The sequence below is a fragment of the Trichomycterus rosablanca genome, chromosome 6 (genome assembly GCF_030014385.1).
Source record: "Trichomycterus rosablanca isolate fTriRos1 chromosome 6, fTriRos1.hap1, whole genome shotgun sequence".
In the NCBI taxonomy this organism is placed as follows: Eukaryota; Metazoa; Chordata; class Actinopteri; order Siluriformes; family Trichomycteridae; genus Trichomycterus; species Trichomycterus rosablanca.
This window is the reverse complement of record NC_085993.1, coordinates 4,490,001-4,516,143: the sequence shown is the minus strand read 5'-3', so window position 1 is coordinate 4,516,143 and position 26,143 is coordinate 4,490,001. Positions and strand designations below refer to the sequence as shown.

The window sequence follows — 26,143 nt, the reverse complement described above, 5'->3', positions numbered from 1 at the left end:
ACTTCAGTCAGGTGGGTTTGATTGCAGCAGAAAGTGGGTGAAGCAGGACGTGAACAACCTTCCTACAACCCAGATGCAGCCCATTCACACCTGCTTGTGCGAGTGCGGGGTGATAATGAGCCGGTGAGTTGGATCCGGTGCACTGGAGGGCATTTGTGCGTGTGTGTGCGTGTGGATGTGTGTATGTGCAAGATTTGGGGAAAACGGAGGACTGTTTGAGTCCTGCCGGGGTCCCGTGCGTATTGCGCGTTCGCGAGAGAGTGAGAGTGAGAGAAAAAGAGAGAGAGAAAGTGTGTGTGTGTGAGTGTGTGAGAGAGAGAGAGAGAGAGAGAGAGAGAGAGAGAGAGAGCACCAGGCGTAATGAACAGCGCTGCGCTTGCACACACGGACCAGCGCTGCGCTCGCACAAACGCACCGCCGATCTGTTCGTCTCACGAAGCGGATGTTTTGAGGAATATACCTGCATGTGGGAGCGCGTCAGGGATTGTCTGTCTGATCTGAGACTCTGGACATATTAATCAGGACAGGAACGAAGATATCAGGTGGAGAGCATCAATGCATGGAGGGAGTTTATTAAAATGCGGAGCGCTCACGCCACCCTGCTGTGATTTTTTTGGGGGGAAAACACTTCAGGTAGGTGAAATGCGTGCGTTTTCATTTCTGCACATGCTTTCCTTGATTGGTTCCTAGCAGGGGGATTTATTTAAGGTTCTATTAGTACTTACTGTATATTAATGACTGTTTGGTTTTTTAATGATGATTAAAATGAATAGAGAGATGCATATGATGCATTTAATTCTGTTAAAATGTGTTACGCATGCACAAATCAGAAAGGAGACAGCACAGATCCACAGTTTGAATGGGTGCACGTTAAAAGAGGCATGCAACTTTGGGGTTAAAACTGTTTGCACATATGTGTGCATGGAGAGAGGAAGTCCGGCAGGTGCATCACTGCCCAACTTTATGCATTCATTTCTGATTCTGATTTACAGAGGACATTCATTTATTTTTAATCTAGGTAAACATGATGTTGCATGCATAAGTCAGAAAGAAGCATACATGAGCGTGCAATAGTGCACTGTTTTCTTCTGCAAGCAATGCACATCACAAGGGTACGTGCAACTGTGTACCAGGTAGAACGTTATGCTGGACTGTGTATAACAAGGGTTGGTTTGCAGCCCAGATTAAACAGTACACACACATACAAACACAAAAATGTGGTGATGTTTGTTACATGCATTAAGCATATGGTTGTCTTGTGCACTAAGGAAATCGTTTAAGGCATGCTTTTGTGGAGGATTAATCCAAGGTGACCATGCATGAGTCAGAAGGGAGCAGATAGGGGATGCAAGAGTGCAGCAAGTCTGTCGGGCTGCTTTTGGAAAGCTTGCACCTCACAGGATTATATGTGGCTACATGTGAATTGTGGAAAAGTTTGAATTATAGACAGGTTAGGTCTGGCGTGCTTCCATGAAGGTTTGATCCAAGGTGAACCTGCTGTCATGTATTGCATACATACATACATACATACATACACACACATACGCATGCATGAGTCCCAAAGAGGAAACCATAGTGCAAAATAATCAGGATTGGGTGTTCCTTTGGAAGATGCATTGCAACTTCATTGTCTATCAGGTTAAACCCAATTATTTGTAGCAATGTGGAAAGAAATGGAAGATTTGCATCTCAATTAAAGCAGAAAACATAAAGTCAAGTTAGGCAGGTGCATCAATCAGCAAATCCATGCATCGGTTTGATAGTTTGATTGCATAATCCAAGCTGAACCCACTGTTGCAGCCATTACATATGTGCATGAGTCTGAAAGGGGAATAAGGAGCATGCAAGGGTGCAGCAAGTCCTTTATGCTGGTTTAAGTGCTGTGGGAAGAGCTGCACACCACATAAGGTGGCACAAATGTACATGTGTACACAAATATAATATATTATATATAAAATATAGATAGATAGATAGATAGATAGATAGATAGATAGGTAGATAGGTGTGACAATATGTCATATGAATCAATATGGACCCAAACACTCCTGTTCATATGCATGTTGTCCTACCATGAGTCTCCATCAAAGCTTAAATGTACCATGGCATATATTTAGGGCCCTACTAAATTCACAGGGAAATGTGCTTAATTTCATGGACCTCGTCACAGATTTCACAGATTCTTAAAGAAAATCCACCGTCATTAAATTACACTCATAAATTGAATGATAGTATAAGTGGAAGCTACAATACACAGCACAGCTACCTTAAGGGCCAAAAGACGAAAATACTCGTCAGTGTTTTGACACCACCCCTCTGCGTACACAGAATTGGTTGGGAGTTTTTCAAACTCAGGTACGGAGTCGTGTTATTAGCAGCTTTAGACATCGACATCCTGGACATTTTGAGCGTCTTTAGAGTTTGCTGAGTTTATAAAGGAGGAAATAAACTCTACATAGACAAACTATCAAGGGCAGAATACTTTATTAGCTTGTTTCTGGCTTGTGCTTTTGAGGTACAGCACAGACTACACAGAGATGATCACGTGTGTAGAGAAGCACACTTTTACATTGATTATGGAATCCACAAAGGGACAAAATGCACTCAATACGTAAACACACACATCAAACATTGTCAGCACACTACACCACAAAATTGTCTGTTACACATATTGCATATTGCGCCTCATATTTCATATGCTACATGAATGCAATGGCTCATGTTTCAATAAGGTAGGGCCTTACACATAGGCACTACAAGTCTGTGGATCTGTATTGAAGGGATGGAACACCTATCTTCCAAAACATCCTATCTTTGTTGGCTTGTTTAAAATCTCCCATCACTGTTAAACAGAGTTTATACACCGATCACGTATAACATTATTTGCTGCCAAAACAGCCCTGACCCGTCGAGGCATGGACTCCACTAGACCCCTGAAGGTGTGCTGTGGTATCTGGCACTGACGTTCCTGTAAGTTGCGAGGTGGGGTCTCCATGGATCGGACTTGTTTGTCCATCACATTCCACAGATGCTCGATTAGACTCTGAGATCTGGGGGATTTGGAGGCCAAGTCAACACCTCAAACTCGTTGTTGTGCTCCTCAAACCGTTCCTGAAGCATTTTTGCTTTGTGCCAGGGTTCATTATCCTGCTGAAAGAGGCCACAGCCATCAGGGAATAGCATCTCCATGAAAGGGTGAACATGGTCTGCAACAATGCTAAGGTAGGTGGTACGTCTCAAAGTAACATCCACATGGATGGCAGGACCCAAGGTTTTCCAGCAGAACACCATATATATGCACCACATAAGGTGGCACAATTGTCCATATACATGTTTATATATATATACAGTGTATCACAAAAGTGAGTACACCCCTCACATTTCTGCAGATATTTAAGTATATCTTTTCATGGGACAACACTGACAAAATGACACTTTGACACAATGAAAAGTAGTCTGTGTGCAGCTTATATAACAGTGTAAATTTATTCTTCCCTCAAAATAACTCAATATACAGCCATTAATGTCTAAACCACCGGCAACAAAAGTGAGTACACCCCTTAGTGAAAGTTCCTGAAGTGTCAATATTTTGTGTGGCCACCATTATTTTCCAGAACTGCCTTAACTCTCCTGGGCATGGAGTTTACCAGAGCTTCACAGGTTGCCACTGGAATGCTTTTCCACTCCTCCATGACGACATCACGGAGCTGGCGCATATTCGAGACTTTGCGCTCCTCCACCTTCCGCTTGAGGATGCCCCAAAGATGTTCTATTGGGTTTAGGTCTGGAGACATGCTTGGCCAGTCCATCACCTTTACCCTCAGCCTCTTCAATAAAGCAGTGGTCGTGTTAGAGGTGTGTTTGGGGTCATTATCATGCTGGAACACTGCCCTGCGACCAAGTTTCCGGAGGGAGGGGATCATGCTCTGCTTCAGTATTTCACAGTACATATTGGAGTTCATGTGTCCCTCAATGAAATGTAACTCCCCAACACCTGCTGCACTCATGCAGCCCCAGACCATGGCATTCCCACCACCATGCTTGACTGTAGGCATGACACACTTATCTTTGTACTCCTCACCTGATTGCCACCACACATGCTTGAGACAATCTGAACCAAACAAATTAATCTTGGTCTCATCAGACAATAGGACATGGTTCCAGTAATCCATGTCCTTTGTTGACTTTTTGCGGGCTTTCTTGTGTAGAGACTTCAGAAGAGGCTTCCTTCTGGGGTGACAGCCATGCAGACCAATTTGATGTAGTGTGCAGCGTATGGTCTGAGCACTGACAGGCTGACCCCCCACCTTTTCAATCTCTGCAGCAATGCTGACAGCACTCCTGCGCCTATCTTTCAAAGACAGCAGTTGGATGTGACGCTGAGCACGTGCACTCAGCTTCTTTGGACGACCAACGCGAGGTCTGTTCTGAGTGGACCCTGCTCTTTTAAAACGCTGGATGATCTTGGCCACTGTGCTGCAGCTCAGTTTCAGGGTGTTGGCAATCTTCTTGTAGCCTTGGCCATCTTCATGTAGCGCAACAATTCGTCTTTTAAGATCCTCAGAGAGTTCTTTGCCATGAGGTGCCATGTTGGAACTTTCAGTGACCAGTATGAGAGAGTGTGAGAGCTGTACTACTAAATTGAACACACCTGCTCCCTATGCACACCTGAGACCTAGTAACACTAACAAATCACATGACATTTTGGAGGGAAAATGACAAGCAGTGCTCAATTTGGACATTTAGGGGTGTAGTCTCTTAGGGGTGTACTCACTTTTGTTGCCGGTGGTTTAGACATTAATGGCTGTATATTGAGTTATTTTGAGGGAAGAATAAATTTACACTGTTATATAAGCTGCACACAGACTACTTTTCTTTGTGTCAAAGTGTTATTTTGTCAGTGTTGTCCCATGAAAAGATATACTTAAATATCTGCAGAAATGTGAAGGGTGTACTCACTTTTGTGATACACTGTATGTATATGAACACAAATCAGCCATAACATTAAAACCACCTCCTTATTTCTACACTCACTGTCCATTTTATCAGCTCCACTTACCATATAGAAGCACTTTGTAGTTCTACAATTACTGACTGTAGTCCATCTGTTTCTCTACATACTTTTTTAGCCCCCTTTCACCCTGTTCTTCAATGGTCAGGACCCCCACAGAGCAGGTATTTTTTGGGTGGTGGATCATTCTCAGCACTGCAGTGACACTGACATGGTGGTGGTGTGTTAGTGTGTGTTGTGCTGGTATGAGTGGATAAGAGTTTTTAAATACCTCACTGTCACTGCTGGACTGAAAATAGACCACCAACGAAAAATATCCAGCCAACAGCGCCCCATGGGCAGCGTCCTGTGACCACTGATGAAGGTCTAGAAGATGACCAACTCAAACAGCAGCAAAAGATGAGTGATCGTCTCTGACTTTACATCTACAAGGTGGACCAACTAGGTAGGAGTGTCTAAAAGAGTGGACAGTGAGTGGACACGGTGTTTAAAAACTCCAGCAGCGCTGCTGTGTCTGATCCTCTCATACCAGCACAACACACACTAACACACCACCACCATGTCAGTGTCACTGCAGTGCTGAGAATGATCCACCACCTAAATAATACCTGCTCTGTGGTGATCCTGTGGGGGTCCTGACTTTTGTCCTCATTTGTGCTCATTTGTGTGCTGAGCGTTCGTTGTGCTAAGGCTCTGCTGTTAAATAAGATTTCTGGCTCACAATCCGTGTTTGTGTTCCTTCTTTATCACGTTGGGATCGTTCCAGTCAGACTGTGGTGATGCAGCAGGCGTGAGTAACCGGGTTTCGCTCATAAACTTTATTACAAGCCATGATGTCAGTACAACACGGGCAGGAAATCCATCTCGGCGGAACTGAAAGCGTGACTCAATCCCTGGAAAGAGCCCAAACGATCGGCCTTCGGCTGCGTGGCGGTAACGATTTATTCAGCGCTGAATGTATTCATGAGCTGCGCTTGTTGGAACGATAAAGGTTGTTCGGAGTTTGTTGACTCACACGAGTCTTGATGGTAAAAATAAGAGTGTGATTGTCATCGAGTCACATTCATGAGGTGGGGAGAGGGATGGAAACGGCTTGTGGATGACGTATCGGTATGATGATACTACATCGATCAGCCATAACAATAAAACCACCTCCTTGTTTCTACACTCACTGTGAATTTTATCAGCTGCACTTATCATATACAAGCACTTTGTAGTTCTACAATTACTGACTGTAGTCCATCTCTTTCTCTGCATGCTTTGTTAGCCCCCTTTCACCCTGTTCTTCAATGGTCAGGACCCCCACAGGACCACCACAGAGCAGGTATTATTTAGGTGGTGGATCATTCTCAGCACTGCAGTGACACTGACATGGTGGTGGTGTGTTAGTGTGTGTTGTGCTGGTATGAGTGGATCAGACACAGCAGCGCTGATGGAGTTTTTAAACACTTCACTGTCACTGCTGGACTGAGACTAGTCCACCAACCATAAATATCCAGCCAACAGTGCTGTGTGGGCAGCGTCCTGTGACCACTGATGAAGGTCTAGAAGATGACCGACTCAAACAGCAGCAATAGATGAGCGATCGTCTCTGACTTTACATCTACAAGGTGGACCAACTAGGTAGGAGTGTCTAATAGAGTGGACAGTGAGTGGACTCGGCATTTAAAAACTCCAGCAGCGCTGCTGTGTCTGATCCACTTATACCAGTACAACACACACTAACACACCACCACCATGTCAGTGTCACTGCAGTGCTGAGAATGATCCACCACCTAAATAATACCTGCTCTGTGGTGGTCCTGTGGGTTTAGGGCCCTGCTAAGGGGCCCAACAGTGGCAACTTGGGTTTTGAACGGTTTTGACACAGCGACCTTCTGATTGCTAGACCAGTACACTAACTGCTGAGCTAGTGCTGCCTATTATTCATTAGTTGCCCCATTTTGCAGGTATAAAAGTTTGTGGTGGGTAGCACTGTCACCTCACAGCTAGAGGGTTCAGTTCCCAGGTGGAACAGTCTGGGAGTCCAGGTCCTTTCTGTGTGGAGTTTGCATGTTCTCCCCGTGTCGGTGTGAAGCAACAGCGCTACCCACAACAATTTACACTCATTTTTACAAACAGCTCCATCCTGGTCAGGGTCCCGCTGGGTCTGGTGCCACCTGGAAACACTCATATACACCAAAGAGCAAATAAAACTAGCCAATGCACCTTCTGCATCATTTGGAAGGGAACTGGTTGAACCTGCTGACTTCTCACAGTTAATAACTAGAAGTGGGGATCAAACCTGCACCAGGAACCAATCTGCTGTGCAGCACCCACCGTACTAGCCACCCCGTGTGACGGGTGAGCTGGGAAATTTTCCAGAACCCAGTCATGCAGTTTTACAACTGTGACTTGATTTCCCTGATGCCTAAGAGTCAAAAATGCGCGGTCATACGAACATCATGCCGATATGAGCTGAAACTATAAAGATGATGCTTCTGTACAGCCAACGTTTGGAGCATGAGCGCAGGGATTTAGTTCCATTAAGCATCATTGGCGCGGGTATTGCGGTTGGGTAATGAGGTCTGGTGTGTAGTGGACATTGGATGGGGTGGAAACAAGGGCACAGTTGTTCCAGGAGGTCTTGCCATGCTGAAACAGGAAGGACCTTCCCTAAACTGTAGTCACAAGATGCGAAAGCAAGAGGACCAAACTGTTGAAAACAACCCTGACCATTCTTCTCTACCCTACTATACAGACGACATCCAGCAGGCAGCCAGTTGGAATGATTTGTTATGTCACTAATGCACTTCCGCTACTCCAGTGTCCAACAGCAGTGTGCTGTAAACCTTTCAAGCTCAGGATTTGCGTAGCAGACGTGTGTATCTGATCAGCCAAGAAAAACCAGACCCATAAACCTGATTCTAAACCCAAACTAGTTTGATTAATGACGATCCAGTTCTGGGAGGCTTGTGTGGCTTTACGGCTGAGCTGTTGTTACTCCTGGATGCTTCCACTCTACAGCAGCAGTGTTTAGAGTTAGCTGACTAAAAATGGTTTTGACGGCTGAGCAGTTAACAAAATGAATCACTGATGACAAGATTGCAGATTGAAGCCATACGATCAGTATGTAACAGTGTCGGGCCCTTAAGCAAGGCCCTTGACCCTCGGTTGCTTGTTTTGTGTATGATGTTTGTTTATGAAAGCTGTATGGCTGAATTCTTGGTGTATCCGGTCTGGTCGTATCCGGTCGTACGTGTGCGCAGTCCACAATCCCTTTTGGGCGGCACGGTGGCTGGGTGGATAGCACTGTCGCCTCACAGCAAGAAGGTCCTGGGTTCGATCCCCAGGTGGGGCGGTCCGGGTCCTTTCTGTGTGCATGTTCTCCACGTGTCTGTGTGGGTTTCCTTCGGGTGCTCCGGTTTCCTCCCACAGTCCAAATCTTGTGTAATGAGTAACTACCATCTACTGTCATGAATGTAACCAAAGTGTAAAACATGACGTTAAAATTCTAATAAACAAACGATCAATATTTTACAGTGTTGGACCCTTAAGCAAGGCCCTTGATCCTTGATTGCTTGTCTTGTGGGTTATGTTTGTTTATGGAAGCTGTATGGCTGAATTCTTGGTGTAATGCACCCGTTAGCAATAGTTGTAGCTGAAATTTTGGCTTCATCACTGTTTTATAACGAGGCGTGTATGAGTGCTGGATTCTCCTCCTCTTCGTTTTTGTGCTTTGAAGGTGGCACTTCTGTCGACTCGTGTCACAAAAAATGTGTTTCATTTTTCATAGTCTGCGTTTAGTCTCATATTTTTAAAACTGATGTTTTTTTTTATGAATTTTCTCCTTTTCTCCCAGTCTACCTCTGCTGGAGACTCTGGTTGTATCCGGTCGTATGTGTGCACAGTCCACAATCCCTTTTTATTAGTTTACACTTTATGGTGAATTTGCTTGTGGAGATCCACACCCTGATCTCCAGGCTACTCCACCTTCTGTACAGGTGCCTCGAGCTACCCATTTTTTGGTCCGGTCTTTTCCCACCCGGCAGACTTTAATGGCCAATTTTGTCTGTTGCAGACACTTGTAATTATGCCCCCTAAGGGGCGCCCAGCCGTCCGGTAGCATGACTGAGTTTCAAACTTGGGGAGTTCTGAATCCCAGCACTGGCGGAATATTCGCTGTGCCACCTGGGCACCAAACAGATTAAAAAAAAAAAAAAATACTAGAAGTGATGACAGGATGTTTCCAGTCTTGTTTTGACACATGTTCACACATCTACACTACTACACCGACTAGGCATAACATTATGACCACCCTTCTAATAATGTGTTGGTCCCCTTTTGCTGGCCCATACGCAACAAACTGTGATGCACTGTGTATTCTGACACCTTTCTATCAGAACCAGCATTAACTTCTTTAGCAGTCTGAGCTACAGTAGCTCGTCTGTTGGATCGGACCACACGGGCCAGCCTTCACTTCCCACATGCATCACTGAGCCTTGGCCGCCCATGACCCTGTCGCCGGTTTACCACTGTTCCTTGCTTGGACCACTTTTGATACAGTAGATACTGACCACTGCAGACCGGGAACACCCCACAACAGCTGCAGTTTTGGAGATGCTCTGACCCAGTCGTCTAGCCATCACAATCTGGCCCTCGTCAAACTCGCTCAAATCCTCACGCTCGCCCATTGTTCCTGCTTCTAACATCAACATTGAGGATAAAATGTTCACTTGGTGCCTAATATAATATACCCCCCCCCCCCCCCCCCCAACTAACAGGTGCTGTGATGAAGAGATAATCAGTGTTATTCACTTCACCTGTCAGTGCTCATAATGTTATGCCTGGTCGGTGTATAGTAAAAGTATATGGACACATGACCAGGAGCTTGCTGAACGTCTCTGAACATTCCAAAGCTGTTCAGTGGTGTGAGGTCAGGGCTCTGTGCAGGACACTGGAGTTTCTTTGCCTTTATAGATCTTGCTTTGTGCACATGGGCACAGTCATGCTGGAACAGGAAAGAGCCTTCCTCAAATTGTTGCTGCAAAGTTGGAAGCATAAAATTTCCCTTTACAGAACCAATTTATTACACCTGTTAGCAGTTGTGGCCTAAACACACAAATTCAATAATTAGAAGGGGTGTCCCAATACTTTCGTCCTTTTAATGCTTGTCTGCTAGCAATCCTCGACCAGCCTGGAAACAGTGCAAGCAGCAGAGGTGTTGGAATAACAAAACAGGGAGGTGGAAATGACTAAAATAGGATATCATTTAAAACAGGTGTCTTTTTTAGATTGTGGTTGGTCATCATACTGCTGTGATGTTAATAAAAAGTGAGGTGCACTTTCTGTTTGCAGCAGGTTAATGTTTTCCTGACTGTTACACTATTGTTGGTTTATTAGCTGGTATTAAAGTGCCCTACAAATAATCAAATCATTAAAAGTAAACAGTGTGAGCGGCGATTTCATCAGCAGAAGCTGTAATTAGTGTTATAGATTCCTAATATCACTCAGTACAGAGGTTTACTGTGTTTATATACAGCTGTTGTGTACACGATCAGCATTACAGCCATGCTTGGCATCTGTCAAACACACTGACGCTGTTGACTGGACCACAAGCATCGAGGTGTGGTCACCTCACCTATTTAAATACAGTATATTTATTTATTTATTAGAATTTTAATTGTTTTTAATGTTGTACACTTTGGTTACATTCATGACAGGAACGGTAGTTACTCATTACACAAGATTCATCAGTTCAAGTTTTATATCAAACACAGTCATGGACAATTTTGTATCTCCAGTTTATCTCACTTGCACATCTTTGGACTGTAGGAGGAAACCGGAGCACCCGGAAAAAACCCACACAGACACGGGGAGAACATGCAAACTCCACACAGAAAGGACCCGGACCGCCCCACCTGGGGATCGAACCCAGGATCTTCTTGCTGTGAGGCGACAGTGTTACTGTGTGTATATACAGCTGTTGTGTACACAGTCAGCATTCACAGCCACGCCTGTCATCTGTCAGTGCTGTTTAATAGAAACACGCTTGTGGAGCACAAGCACCGGGGTGTGACTGTGGCATCTATTAAAATACAATATAAGGACAAAAGTATCTGGACACCCCTATTATTTTTTTTTTTATTCATTTGTTTCAGCCACAACAGTTGCTAACAGGTGTAATATATCAATTATATAAAGGAGGGCATTTGGGTTAAGGTACTGGACTAGTAAGCAAAACGTTGCCGGTTCAAATCCCACCACTGCCAGGTTGCCACTGTTGGTTCCTTGAGCAAGGTCCTTAACCCTCAATGGCTTAGACTGTATATTGTAAGTCGCTTTAGACAAAAGCGTCTGCTAAATGCTGAAAATGTAAATGTAAATATATGCTTCCAACTTTGTAGCAGCAGTTTAGGGAAGGCTGTTTCCTGTTCCAGTATGACTATGTCCCTGTATACAAAGCAAGATCTATAAAGACACGAAGAAAAGCTCAGTTTAAAGACACTCCAGTGTCCTGCACAAAGCCCTGACCTCAGCCCCACCAAACAAGCTTAAATTGGAATGAATTGGAACATTAACTGAGGCTTTTGACCAACATCTAGCCACATATGGATGTCAAGCCTGGATACTGCAGAAAGAGGAAAGATGAAGAAAACTGCTGAGACTCTCATGGAGAAAGATGCCTAAGAGTCAAAAATGCGCGGTCATACGAACATCACGCTGATATGAGCTGGCTGAGTGTCTCATGAGTCTAACTATGGAGATTAACAACGTTTGGAACATGAGCGCAGGGATTTAGTTCCATTAAGCATCACCGGGGCAGGTAATGCGGTTGGGTAATGAGGTCTGGTGCTTAGTGGGCACTTGATGGGGTGGAAACCAGGACACAATTGTTCCAGGAGGTCTTGCCATGCTGAAACAGGAAGGACCTTCCCTAAACCGTAGTCACAAGATGCAAAGCAAGAGGACAAAACTGTCGAAAACAACCCTGACCATTCTTCTCTACCCTCCTATACAGACGCCATCCAGCAGGCAGCCAGTTAGCATGAGATGTTATGTCACTAATGCAGCTCTGCTACTCCAGTGTCATCTATTTAAATACAGTATAAGGACAAAAGTATATGGACATCTCTTATAATGAATTGGAACATCAACTGAGGCTTCTGACCAACGTCTAGCCACATGTGGATGTGAAGCCAGGACACTGAAGAACAAGTGCATCAGAAAACTGCTGAGACTCTCATGGAAGATGATGATCACCACTGAGTAAGTGTACAAGACAGCCAGAACGGAAAAGAAACCCCTGAACCTTATTAAGTCCAGCAAGTTACGTTACTTTGGGCGTGTGATCAGGCTCTCACGTGACAACATGAAGGCGGTATTGTGACAGGACTCAAGACGAGGAAGACCAAGAATAAGCTGGACTGACATTGCGACTTGGATTCCATTATCAGGGGCTCATCTGCTACAAGAGACACGAGACAGAGAGCATTAGAGAAAGCTGATCCATCTGTGCAGCCAACCATTACAAAGTGATAATGGTGTAGTCACATGACATGACATGGTCACTGAGGAAATGAAAAGAGAAGCAAATCACAGCTATCGGTTCTTAATCAACACCGTTCAGTCCAGCAGCTTAAAACACGTCATCCATAATTTACTTCATATCCAAAAGTAGCATACACGCATATATGGCTGTGTCCCAATCCACATCATGGGATCTGTCTGAAAAAACGAAGTGAGCTGCCTTGCTGCCTACTGCCTACCTGCTCAGCTGCCTCAGTAGAGAGTATTCTAATAAGACATCGAACTCATAATGCAGATTATTCAGACCACAGTTTTTGCTTACTAAGCTAACACAGTTAGCCTCAGGTCATTTAAACCAATGGGCTAAGGTGGCACAGCCCACTAGCACACCAGCTAACGTCTCCCTCGGTGTATTGAAAACGGTTAAACTGTCCCTGACGAGCCTGAATTTACAAATAAACGACACTTGTGCACCTTTATACACATTAAAAATGAGTGTATTCAGTGCTCCGCATTCGTCCGTCATATGTGTAATTTTTTGTGAGAAAAGTCGTGCTGGCCGCTCAGGTGGCGCAGCGGTAAACACTGGAACCAGAGCTGGGATCTCGAATACATCGCTTCGAATCTCAGCTCTGCCTGCCAGCTGGGCTGTGCGGCCACATGAACAACGATTGGCCTGTTGTTCAGATAGGGGTGGGATATTAACCCGGATAGGGTCTCTCTCTCATAACTAATGCAATTATGACCTCTGCTGGCTGATTGGTGTGCCTGCACAGAGATGGGAATAGAGTGCGGATCAGGGTGTGTCTCTCCGTACACAGTGCTGAGCTGCACTGCATTCGTCAAAGTGTAGGTGCCAAGATGCATACGGCTGCTGCCCACGTGTCGGAGGGGGTGTGGGTTAGCTTCGTTCTCCTCAATCTCCTCAATCCCTCTTCTCGGGAGCATAGAATGATGTAAATTGCTGTTCAGACAGACCTGGCATGCCAAATTGGATTAGATAGCAGTGACGTGGAAAAAATAAACCCCGTCCACACAACACACGTAGTAAATGTCTCCTCTGTGTTTATTTTTCTTTTGGATGGAAGACAATGGACCGGTGGATGGTCCATGTGAGCGCAGTCTGCAGGACAGATGTGAGATTGATGATGTTTGGAGAAAATTCAGCGCTGCTAGATGTGAAGGAAGCCAGCTCGAAGTGGAAGGTGTTCAAACGACCGTTATTAGACGAGAGCGTATTGACGAGGTGTCCGACTCGGTGCGCCGGACGGATCGATCAGCATTAAATCAGCTCAAGGAATCTTTCATTTTTCTCTTCTGCTCTTCGTCTCCAGATTAAACCCAGAACTGCAATAAAATCACATTACATTTACAGGGGAGAAACCGACCAGCTGCTTCAGCCACAGCTGCTGCTAACTGTGTACACGACTGTGTCTGATGGTCTGATGTGGAGAAACTCGGTGACCTGCACAAACCCTCGACTTTATCCACACTGAACACCTTAAATAAAGAAAATCAGTTTATTGTGAGGCCTTCTCATCGAATATCAGTGCCTGGCCTCACTACTGCTGTTTTGACTAAATGTGCACAAATACCCACAGTCATATCTTAAAATCTTAGTTTGGCTTAATTTACATTCCCCAACCTCTTTGTTGCAGGGAGGGGTGGTTCATAAGAAAATCAGAAACATTAAGTGTTTGGTTTCATCAAGAGTCTTAATATTGCCTTTGGTTCGTGGTTCTGTCTTGGATCTATTGGGTCGTGGCTCTGTTTTGGTCGTGGTTCTGTCTTGGTAGTTTAAGATGTGCTTCCTACTTGGTCTTGTCATAATCTTTTGTTATTGATACTGGTTACTTTGGATTAGGGTTCTGTCTTAGTTATTTTGGGTCATGGTTCTGTCTTTGTCTTGATTGTTCTGGGTCGTGGTTCTCTCTTTGTCTTGATTGTTCTGGGTCGTGGTTCTCTTTTTGTCTTGGTTGTTCTGGGTCGTGGTTCTCTCTTTGTCTTGATTGTTCTGGGTCGTGGTTCTCTTTTTGTCTTGGTTGTTCTGGGTCGTGGTTCTCTCTTTGTCTTGGTTGTTCTGGGTCGTGGTTCTCTCTTTGTCTTGATTGTTCTGGGTCGTGGTTCTCTTTTTGTCTTGGTTGTTCTGGGTCGTGGTTCTCTCTTTGTCTTGATTATTCTCGGTCGTGGTTCTCTCTTTGTCTTTGTTGTTTTGGGTCATGGTTCTGTCTTTGTCTTGATTGTTCTGGGTCGTGGTTCTCTTTTTGTCTTGGTTGTTCTGGGTCGTGGTTCTCTCTTTGTCTTGGTTGTTCTGGGTCGTGGTTCTCTCTTTGTCTTGGTTGTTCTGGGTCATGGTTCTGTCTTGGTCTTGATTGTTCTGGGTCATGGTTCTCTCTTTGTCTTGATTGTTCTGGGTCGTGGTTCTCTCTTTGTCTTGGTTGTTCTGGGTCATGGTTTTGTCTTTGTTGTTTTGGGTCATGGTTCTGTGTTGGTCTTGATTGTTTTGGGTTGTGGTTCTGTCTTGGTTGTTCTGGGTCGTGGTTTTGCCCTGGTCTTAGTTGTTCTGGATTGTGGTTCTGTCTTGGATCTAATTAGTTGTGGCTCTGATTTGGTTTTGGTTGTTTTAGTTCATGGTTCTGTCGTGATTGCTTTGGGTTGGGCTTCTGTTTTGGGTTGTTTTGGGTCGTTGTTCTGTTTTGGTCTTGGTTGTTTTGGGTCATGGTTCTGTCTTGGCTATTTAAAGTCTTGGCCTTGTTAGTCTCTCGTTATTAGTCTTGGTCTCATGTTCTTGGTGGGTATCAAAATATTCTTAGTTGTTTTGTGTTGTGATTTTGTCTTGATTGTTCTGGGTCGTGGTTCTGTCTTGGTCCTGGTTGTTTTGGGTCGTGGTTCTGTCTTTGTCTTGGTTGTTATGGGTTGTGATCTGTTTTGATTGTTTTGGGTTAGGCTTCTGTCTTGGGTTGTACTGGGTGTGGTTTTGCATTGGTTTTTGCTGTTTTGTGTTGTGGTTCTGTCTTGGTTGTTTTTGTCATAGTTTTGTCTCGGTCATGGTTGTTTTGGGTCATGGTTCTGTCTTGATGTTGATTGTTTTGGGTCGTGGTTCTGCCTTGGTTGCTTTGGGTTGTGGTACTGTCTCTATTGTTATTAGTCTTGGTCTAACGTTCTTGGTGTGTATGGAAATGTATTGATGGTTATGGATCTAAGTCTGTTTATAGTTTTGGTTGCCATTGCTGTTGGTCTCATCAGGGTTTTGGTTGGTACCAGCAGCTCCACGCTTGTGTCGGACCCGCCCAGCCCAGTAGAATAATGAGTGTATTATTAAGTGATTTTAGCTTGGTGATGTTGGTGTTTCTATAAAATCATGTGTTTGTGTCACAGCTTCTTAATCAGTTTGCCTATAACAGTGATTTTTTTTTTTTGAGAGGCAGAAGGTTGAGTCTCAGCTCTGTACAACATCATCTAGATTGGATTGTCTGAGTAAACGAGAACGGAGTGACTTTTCATTTACGCTCGTTAATCCGTCACTTTGAGAAACAGAGATGCTCGGGTGAATCCGGACCGGATGGAGAGGAGATTGCTGCTCGTTCTCTCGCGGATCAGATGGAGAACACTGCCGTGCTTTATGAGCAGATTTTATGAAGGATCTCGGGGAGAAGAATGGATAGCTGTTAGAGTCGGAGCTGAATGCTTCGTCTTCACCTTGTTCCGGGGAATTGAACCTCAAGTGTACATATATCAAACCCTCAGGGTTCATAAAATATTCCATCACGTCAGGCTCGGTCAGGCTTTAGATGGCACGTTTCGACTGTTTCGAGGAGTCGAACAATAACGGAGCTGCTCACGTCTGTTCCTACATGATTTTCACAGCAGCATCACACAAAGCTGGAAAAATAACAAGCTCTCGAATCTTTTTTCTGATTGAGAGCAGAATTACAGTCCAGGCTGATCAATGATCATTTTACCACTGAAAAAAATCCAACCTAAAGGAGCATTTATTTATTTATTGGCTTATTTTTGCTGTCAGTTTTTGTTCTATTGCAGATTTTATCTGGTCAACACTAATTCTGTGGTCAAATTACACTTGTGACCTTATAGGGTGTGTTCGAAAACCTAGGGAGCTGCCTTGCTGTCTTACTGCCTACATAGGCAGCTGCCTCAGTAGAGAGGATTCTAATAAGTCATTGACTTATAAGTCAGGTTATTCGAACACACTACTTGGTAAGCGAAACCCGATGGAATCGCTGTCTAAGCTAACACAGTTAGCATCATGCCATTCAAACCAATGGGATGGGGTGGCCCAGCATGCTAGCATGTAAAATAATATCTCCCTTCGTGTACTGAAAACGGTTACATTCGCTGACAAGCCCGAACTTGCAAATATAAACACTTGTGCAAGTTTATACAAATTAAAAATTAATAATAATTTTTTTACGTTTGAAAATAACTCAGTTCGTTTCTCCGCACCGTCCGCCATGTTTTTTTATTTTTCTGTGAGAAAAGTTGTGCCGCAATGAATGCTGGGATTACCTTGATCACTAAGGACGCTTCCGATGCTCACTCGTGCTTAAATCAAAATAACATTGAAATTTTAAGATACCTCAGTAGTGAGCATATTAAGGCATCTAGGATTTCGAACAGCCTCCTTCTCGGGAGCGCACGTAGGATGACGTATAATGCCGTCTATGTAGAGAGCTCACTAGCTTTTCGAACACATACACTGCAAGCAATTGAGTGTTTAGAGCTCTGCTCAGGGGTCCAAAAGTGGCAGTTTGGCAGTGGTAAGGATTGAACCAGCAACCATCTGATCAGCTGTCCATTACTTTTACTGCTGAGCTACTTCTGCTTTACTGCATTAATAACATTTAAAACCTGACAAAATCTGGCAGATGACCAGCAAAGACACTGTTAATGTGTTCACAACACAACAAGAATTTCAGTAAGCAAACTGGTAACACAAACTGGTCTAAGACCAGCAAAAACACCATAATTGTGTTCAAAACACAACAAACACTGGTCTGGGACCAACAGAAAACATCATAAATGTGTTCAAAACGCTATAAACTGGTCTGTAACCAGCAAAAAAAAAAAAAAATCATAAAGTGTTCAAAACACAACAATCTCTAGTCTGTGACCAGCAAAAACACCACAAATGTGTTCAGAACACAACAAACTCTGGTATAGGACCAGCAAAACAGCATAAATGTGTTCAAAACACAACAAACACTGGTCTTTGATCAGCAAAAAATACCGTAAATGTGTTCAAAACACAAACTCTAGTATAGGACCAGCAAAAGATGCCATACATGTGTTAAAAACACAACAAACTCTGGTCTGAAACCAACAGAAAATGCATTACAGTGTTTTAAAATACAGGATGTTAAAAACACAACAAACACTGTTTTTGACCAGCAATAAATCAGCAAAAATGTGTTCAAAACACAACAAACCCTGGTCTGGAACCAACAGACAACCCCATAATTGTGTTCAAATTACAATAAACTGGTCTGGAACCAGCAAAAAACATCATACATGTGTTTAAAACACAACTAACTCTGGTCTGTGATCAACAGAAAAAATGCTTTACTGTGTTTAAAATACAGGATGTTCAACACAACAACCACTGTTTTTTGACCAGCAAATCAGCAGAAATCTGTTCAAAACACAACAAACTCTGGTCTGGGACCAACAGAAAAAATGCATTACTGTGTTTAAAACAATCAGCAAAAAAACATTATAAATGTGTTCAAAACACAACAAACTTTGGTCTGTGACCAGCAAAAAGCACCATATATTTGTTCAAACACAACAAACTGTAGTCTGGGACCAACAAAAACACCATAAATGTGTTCAAAACACAACAAATTCTGGTCTGGAACCAACAGAAAATGCATTACAGTGTTTTAAAATAAAGTGTGTTCAAAACACAACAAACTGACCTGGGACCAGCAACAAACACCATAATAAGTAAACACACTTTAATAAGTAAAAAACACCATAAATGTGTTAAAAACACAAGAAACTCTGGTCTAGAACCAACAGAAAAATGCATTACTGGTTTCGAAACACAACAAACTCTGGTTTGTAACCAGCAAAAGCACCATAAATGTATTCAAAACACGGCAAACACTGATCTGGGACCAGATTCTGCATTTTCCAAACTGCATTACTGTATTAAAAAGGCTACAATCAAGCAGTAAACAATTATAAGCATGTTTAAAACGTGACAAATTTTGGTCACTGACCAGCATAAATGTGTTCAAAACACAACAGAATGAGCAGTGGAAATGCTGTAAGCATAAAGAAGCACCACACAAGCAACACAGATCAGGCTAAATGTGGATTATTGAGCTTAAAGTGTCACAAAATCACAAGATTTATTTCTCATTATTCAGAGTTTCACGTTAAGCTTAATAAAGGGACGCAGCAGAATGCAGACGGCTGTTTCGGGTCCCTCTGTGCAGAACGCTCGATGCTCCGATGGTGTTGCAGTGCCTGTAATGGAAGCAGCCTGTGATTCATGAGCGCCTCGCCCCCCCTCCAGCGCACCTCTCGCCCTGCCTCCTGCCCCGAGACCCCGGCACCAACCGGCATTATCAGTAGTAAATGGCTCTGAAAATGCTGCGGCCCGGACGAGTCCCGGCAGGGGGTGATTTATCACCCCGCCACACTGAGACACGGTTAGCTGTGTTACCGGTCGGGATATGAGCATTTTCACGGCCACAGTTCAAGTTTATTTCGGTTATAAATTTGTGGCGACGTGGAGCAAAAAGCCGCACTGGATTTACGATGTGAGGGATGTTTGTGAGCTGCCAGCGAGGAAGCGCCGTGTTAATGCACTGAGGATGAGGATGAATGTGTCGTTTCACACTCGTAACTTCAACTCTATTAGCATCCGAGACGTTTTCCTGCGGCTCAGACGTCAGCTGGTCGATTATTTGATTAAATGGGAAATACGAACCTGCAACCTGCTGATTTAATACCGATCAACTTTATATGGATAAATTATTGGGACACCCATTCTAAATATTCAATTCATGTCTTTCAGCCACAACAGTTCCTAACAGATGTAATAAGTCAACGATTTAAAGGAAATTATACACTTCCAACTGTGCAGCAACAGTTTAGGGAAGGACCTTCCTGTTCCAGCATGACTGTATCACTGAGCACAAAACAAGATCTATAAACCACTTCACAGCTTTGGAATGAACAACGCTCGTGACTTAATTAGCACAAATTCCCACAGACATTCTTCAAAGTCTTATGAGAAGCCTCCTCAGAAGAAAAGATCAAATAGAGGTAACTCAGCTCCACTTACCATATAGAAGCACTTTGTAGTTCTACAATTACTGACTGTTTCTCTGCATGCTTCGTTTGCCTGCTTTCATGCTGTTCTTCAATGGTCAGGACCCCCACAGGACCACCACAGAGCAGGTATTATTTAGGTGGTGGATCATTCTCAGCACTGCAGTGACACTGACATGGTGGTGGTGTGTTAGTGTGTGTTGTGCTGGTATGAGTGGATCAGACACAGCAGCGCTGCTGGAGTTTTTAAATACGGTGTCCACTCACTGTCCACTCTATTAGACACTCCTACCTAGTTGGTCCACCTTGTAGATGTAAAGTCAGAGACGATCGCTCATCTATTGCTGCTGTTTGAGTCGGTCATCTTCTAGACCTTCATCAGTGGTCACAGGACGCTGCCCACGGGGGCGCTGTTGGCTGGGTATTTTTGGTTGGTGGACTATTCTTAGTCCAGCAGTGACAGTGATGTGTTTAAAAACTCCAGCAGCGCTGCTGTGTCTGATCCCCTCATACCAGCACAACACACACTAACACACCACCACCATGTCAGTGTCACTGCAGTGCTGAGAATGATCCACCACCTAAATAATACCTGCTCTGTGGTGGTCCTGTGGGGGTCCTGACCATTGAAGAACAGGGTGAAAGCAGGTTAAAGAAGCATGCAGAGAAACAGTTGGACTACAGTCAGTAATTGTAGAACTACAAAGTGCTTCTACATGGTAAGTGGAGCTGATAGAATGGACAGTGAGTTTAGAAACAGGGAGGTGGTTTTAATGTGATCAGTGTATATACAGGTTCTTCTAAAAAAATTAGCATATTGTGATAAAGTTCATTATTTTCCATAATGTAATGATAAAAATTAAACTTTCATATATTTTAGATTCATTGCACACCAACTGAAATATTTCAGGTCTTTTATTGTTTTAATACTGATGATTTTGGCATACAGCTCATGAAAACCCAAAATTCCTATCTCAAAAAATTAGCATATTTCATCCGACCAATAAAAGAAAAGTGTTTTTAATACAAAAAAAGTCAACCTTCAAATAATTATGTTCAGTTATGCACTCAATACTTGGTCGGGAATCCTTTTGCAGAAATGACTGCTTCAATGCGGCGTGGCATGGAGGCAATCAGCCTGTGGCACTGCTGAGGTGTTATGGAGGCCCAGGATGCTTCGATAGCGGCCTTAAGCTCATCCAGAGTGTTGGGTCTTGTGTCTCTCAACTTTCTCTTCACAATATCCCACAGATTCTCTATGGGGTTCAGGTCAGGAGAGTTGGCAGGCCAATTGAGCACAGTAATACCATGGTCAGTAAACCATTCACCAGTGGTTTTGGCACTGTGAGCAGGTGCCAGATCGTGCTGAAAAATGAAATCTTCATCTCCATAAAGCTTTTCAGCTGATGGAAGCATGAAGTGCTCCAAAATCTCCTGATAGCTAGCTGCATTGACCCTGCCCTTGATAAAACACAGTGGACCAACACCAGCAGCTGACATGGCACCCCAGACCATCACTGACTGTGGGTACTTGACACTGGACTTCAGGCATTTTGGCATTTCCTTCTCCCCAGTCTTCCTCCAGACTCTGGCACCTTGATTTCCGAATGACATGCAAAATTTGCTTTCATCCGAAAACAGTACTTTGGACCACTGAGCAACAGTCCAGTGCTGCTTCTCTGTAGCCCAGGTCAGGCACTTCTGCCGCTGTTTCTGGTTCAAAAGTGGCTTGACCTGGGGAATGCGGCACCTGTAGCCCATTTCCTGCACACGCCTGTGCACGGTGGCTCTGGATGTTTCTACTCCAGACTCAGTCCACTGCTTCCGCAGGTCCCCCAAGGTCTGGAATCGGCCCTTCTCCACAATCTTCCTCAGGGTCCGGTCACCTCTTCTCGTTGTGCAGCGTTTTCTGCCACACTTTTTCCTTCCCACAGACTTCCCACTGAGGTGCCTTGATACAGCACTCTGGGAACAGGCTATTCGTTCAGAAATTTCTTTCTGTGTCTTACCCTCTTGCTTGAGGGTGTCAATGATGGCCTTCTGGACAGCAGTCAGGTCGGCAGTCTTACCCATGATTGCAGTTTTGAGTAATGAACCAGGCTGGGAGTTTTTAAAAGCCTCAGGAATCTTTTGCAGGTGTTTAGAGTTAATTCGTTGATTCAGATGATTAGGTTAATAGCTCGTTTAGAGAACCTTTTCATGATATGCTAATTTTTTGAGATAGGAATTTTGGGCTTTCATGAGCTGTATGCCAAAATCATCAGTATTAAAACAATAAAAGACCTGAAATATTTCAGTTGGTGTGCAATGAATCTAAAATATATGAAAGTTTAATTTTTATCATTACATTATGGAAAATAATGAACTTTATCACAATATGCTAATTTTTTTAGAAGGACCTGTATATATATATAGGGTCCTTACACAGCGTTTGAAGACCCCACCCACATAGTCCGGTCATCCCTCCCTGCAGGCACTGCCAATTATGCCCGCTAGATGGTGCCCAGCAGACCGGTGGCAACTGCGAGTTTCGAACCAAGGAGTGTAGAGTCTCAGCGCTGGTGTGCTAGTGGTTTCCCGCTGTGCCACCTGGGCGCCTGAGCTCACTCTGTTTTAATAGCATTTGTCTTTACACTAGGATGCTTGTTGGTTAGTGACCAGTTGGTTTGTTGTGTTTTAAACACAGTAATGCTGTTTTTTGTTGGTCATTGACGAGCATTTGTTGTGTTTTGAACATAATGCTTTATTTATTTATTTATTTATTTGCTAGTAACCGGACGTTATTCACTGGGTTTTAACCATAACCTTGATTATTTTAGGTCGCTGACTAGCATTTGTTGTGTTTTGAACATGTTCCTGCTGTTCTGACTGCAGCAAATCTTTCCATCTTGAATTAATTTGAGCTGCAATTTAATTTACACTTTGAGTCTAAACACCATCACGTTATAATTAGTTTATTACAAGGATTTGGAGTGTGTCTGAGTGGATTTGTGCCTGTTTCATTGAAACAGCTTTGGGCTATCAACTGAAAGGTTGAGAGTTTGAATCCCAGCTCTGCCATGCAGCCACTGTTGGGCCCGTGAGCACGGCCCTTAACCCTCTCTGCTCCCGGGGCGCCGTACAATGGCTGACCCTGCGCTCTGACCCCAGCTTCCAGCTGTAGTCTACTATGCTAACTCACCTACGCTAAGGTCAGAGCGGTGCTAGCAGCCAGCCAGGCGTCTACACAGACATGATTGGCTATGTGTAGGGGAGGGCACCCTGCTCAGGCTCCTCCTTCCTAGTACTCAGTGTGGTATTTGTGGTCCCAATTCGACCCAAAAGTGTCCAGTGGGGTTGATTTTAGGGCTCAGTACAACGTTGGTTCAGGGTCGTGCAGTCCAATAGAGCCACTTTACAGTCATGCTGGAACACTCACTCACTCACTTTCTTAACTGCTTATCTAATCAGGGTCGTGGGGGGGTCCTGGAACTTATCCCAGCTTTTCAATGGGCGCAAGGCACACAGTAACACCCTGGACGGGGCGCCAGTCCATTGCAGGGCAGACACAAATACACACACACACACCTTCATCTATAGGGCAATTCAGTGTCTCCAATTAACCTGACTGCATGTTTTTGGACGTGGGAGGAAACCAGAGCTCCCGGAGAAAACCCACGCAGACACGGGGAGAACATGCAAACTCCACACAGAAAGGACCTGGACCGCCTCGCCTGGAGATCGAACCCAGGACCTTCTTGCTGTGAGGCGACAGTGCTAACCACCGAGCCACCCCATGCTGGAACAGTTTTCCCTAAATCTTCAACAATTGCTTTGGCTGAATCAGCTAAACTTAATAATTTTTTTAAAATCTATTTAAGTCCATTAACTTTTGGCTCTACAGTAAATGCACACGCATCTTTTGGTTTAGAATATTTAAAGACAAACGGAGCACAATGAATCTCACACAGCAAACCTTTCATAGAATAAATAGAATTCCAGTAATTGCTGCATTCTGTGGCTGTAATCTTAAATCAATACAAAAAAATAATAATAAAATTCAATAATTACAATCACACTGCTCTCAGATTGTCATATTTATTAAAAATCCCAATAAAGAATAAATAATACAACCCCAAATCAGAAAAAGTTGCAAAACATTTCAAAAAAAGTTGGGACAGTAAAGCATTTACCACTTTGTAATGTTGCCGTTCCTTTTCAACATACTTAAAAGATGTTTTGGAACCGAGGAGACCAAGTGATTTAGTGTTTCAGCTTTTATTTTATCTCGTTCTTCCTGCAAACACGTCTTAAGATGTGCAACAGTACGGGGTCGTCGCTGTCGCATTTTTCCTTTCAAAATTCTCTATTGGGGACCGGTCGGGACTGCAGCCATGCCTTTGTAATGTGTGCAGCAGGTGGTTTTGTATTGTCTTGTTGAAAAATGCTGGACGTCCCTGGAAAAGACGACGTCTTGAAGGCAGCACGTGTTGCTCTAAGATCTCAATGTACTTTTCTGCATTAATGCTGCCATCACAGAAGTGTAAATGACCTTTTCCAAGGGCACTGACACGACCCCATACCATGACAGACCCTGGTACTGACACGACCCCATACCATGACAGACCCTGGTACTGACACGACCCCATACCATGACAGACCCTGGCTTTTGGACTTGTTGCTGATCACAGTCTGTATGGTCCTTTTCGTCTTTGGTCCGGAGCACACAGTGTCCATTTGTGTCCACCTGGAATGCTGGAATGCTGGAATGCTTATTTTATTTGCATTTTCCATACTGTCCCAACTTTTTCTGATTTGGGGTTGTAAATAAGGGCGTCAATATACTTTTGTCTCTGTAGTAAATTCTTTTGGTTTAAAATATTTGAAGACAAACGGAGCGTAATGAATCTCACACAGCAAACCTTTCACAGAATAAATAGAATTCCAGTAATTGCTGCATTCTGTGGCTGTAATCTTAAATGAATCGAAAATAAAGGAGCCGTTTCAGCCGCTGAATGGAACTTTTTTAACGCTGTAATGAATGAAAACAAAACGCTTTCAGCCTTAAAATGAAAAATGTTTTTCAGTTTATAAAACGACGTGCTGTCACCGACTGGCAATTCAGAGCCTCAGTCTTCATCTTTTCATCAGCGACGGACGCCGATGGACGTGTGAAAGTACCAAACACAATAGAAACACCACATCAGACTAAAGAAATCACTCCCAGAATAATAGATGATCCAGTCGGGCAGAACGAGCCGCCGGTCCGAGCCGCTACGCTCCTCGTGTGAATAAATGAATGAATGAATGAAACCGTCCTGCTCTGCACGACTCATTACACATCAGGAAACGCTAATCAATACCGGGCATCGATCGGCAGCCGGACAGCATCACGTTACCCCTCTCACACCTCGGGGGGCGTCGGCCCCGGCCCCTGAGAGCCTGTTCTCGACCGTCGCTACTGAGGCCTTTCAGATATTTGTGACGCTTTATTTAACAGCTGATCTGAGAGAGAGCAGAACCGGACGCTCTCAGCCCGACGTCAGTGGAGATTTTCTCCTCTCGCTGACCTTCAGGCTTCACTTCTCACGTCGTGTCCGGTTCCCCTGAATCACTTTTAATTCCTCAGGATATTTAGTGTAATGATTGTGGTGAGGACGTGATGATTAAGATCCAGTGTGTAACGCATCTTAATATTTATCATTTATCATATCATATTGGAAACACATCAGGACCAACAAATTACTTAAAGAAATACAAAATCATAATAACTACAGAAAGAGAGAAAATGAACACTAAAAAAAATAAACACTAAATTGTAATAATAATAATAATAATAATAAAATGAAGAAATTAAATAAGACCTTCATCAATCACTTTATCCCTGTCCGGTGAGCCCATATCCACCGGACACAAGGCAGGAATACCCTGGACAGGGCGCCAATCCATTGCAGGGCTTCAACCACTTCCTTTCTTAGACATAGCCAGTAGCATTGCTGAGATTCGAACCCAAGTCTCAGCAGTGATATGCTAATGTAACAGACCCGAGCACCTAATAATAATAATAATAATAATAATAATAATACATGTAACAACATAAAATAATAATAATAATAATACATGTAACAACATAAAATAATAATAATAATAATAATAATAATAATAATAGTACATGCAACAAAATAAAATAATAATAACAATAATAATAAAGATGATGATAATAATAATAATAATAATAATAATAATAATAGTAATAATATTGATAATAATAATAATATTAATAAAGATGATGATGATAATAATAATAATAATAATACATGTAACGAATTAAAATAATAATAATAA

The 26,143-nt window shown here is 43.5% G+C and overlaps 1 protein-coding gene across 7 annotated transcripts in view; it reads left to right on the top strand.

Annotated features, from left to right (window-relative positions):
• Positions 1-446: 446 nt before the first annotated feature.
• ptprfa (protein tyrosine phosphatase receptor type Fa) overlaps positions 447-26,143 on the top strand; it is a 266,847-nt gene continuing 241,150 nt past the window's right edge. For all 7 annotated transcript variants that reach the window (XM_062997303.1, XM_062997302.1, XM_062997299.1 and 4 more), the window contains exon 1: positions 447-633. The gene's annotated coding sequence lies outside the window, so the exon portion shown is untranslated. The remainder of the gene's footprint in view (positions 634-26,143) is intronic.